Below are 469 nucleotides of genomic sequence, written 5' to 3' on the forward strand. Positions count from 1 at the left end.
TTCCTCATTATTTGGTGAGTCTAAGTTATTTAGCTAGGCTTGTATGTAACCAAGAGGAAAAATGCATAACTCCAACAGGTGACCCATCTTGTTATCAAGTACATACCTGAAACAGCTGATCATTGTCTGAAGGAGTTTATTTATCTCATGTATAATAATTGATGTTTAGATTTAGACAGTTTGATTGATGTGCTGCTACACACTGAAGAAAATTGAAGCAGCAACCAATATTTTTATTTATCTAGTTTTAGCAATGTTGAAATAACTTGTGTTTCACTTCTTATGAGTGAAATTACTTGTACGTATGTGTTTTTTTTGTGTGGGGAGGATAGCCATGGGAATTGCTTTTTTCCAATATGTCTTTAAAGTGGTCTCAGTAAAACTGAAAAAAAACCACAGCAATTTATGGTCTGAGAATCCTCGTGTACTAGCAATGAATGATGTGCTGTGCTCTTTTTTTTTTTTTTTT

At 33.3% G+C, this 469-nt stretch overlaps 1 protein-coding gene across 1 annotated transcript in view; it reads left to right on the top strand.

Moving 5' to 3' along the window:
- Positions 1-469, top strand: part of ERAP1 (endoplasmic reticulum aminopeptidase 1) — a 13,377-nt gene that overhangs the window by 1,034 nt on the left and 11,874 nt on the right. The gene's annotated exons all lie outside the window — the stretch shown is intronic.

Source organism: Meleagris gallopavo, chromosome Z, assembly GCF_000146605.3.
Source record: "Meleagris gallopavo isolate NT-WF06-2002-E0010 breed Aviagen turkey brand Nicholas breeding stock chromosome Z, Turkey_5.1, whole genome shotgun sequence".
In the NCBI taxonomy this organism is placed as follows: domain Eukaryota; kingdom Metazoa; phylum Chordata; class Aves; order Galliformes; family Phasianidae; genus Meleagris; species Meleagris gallopavo.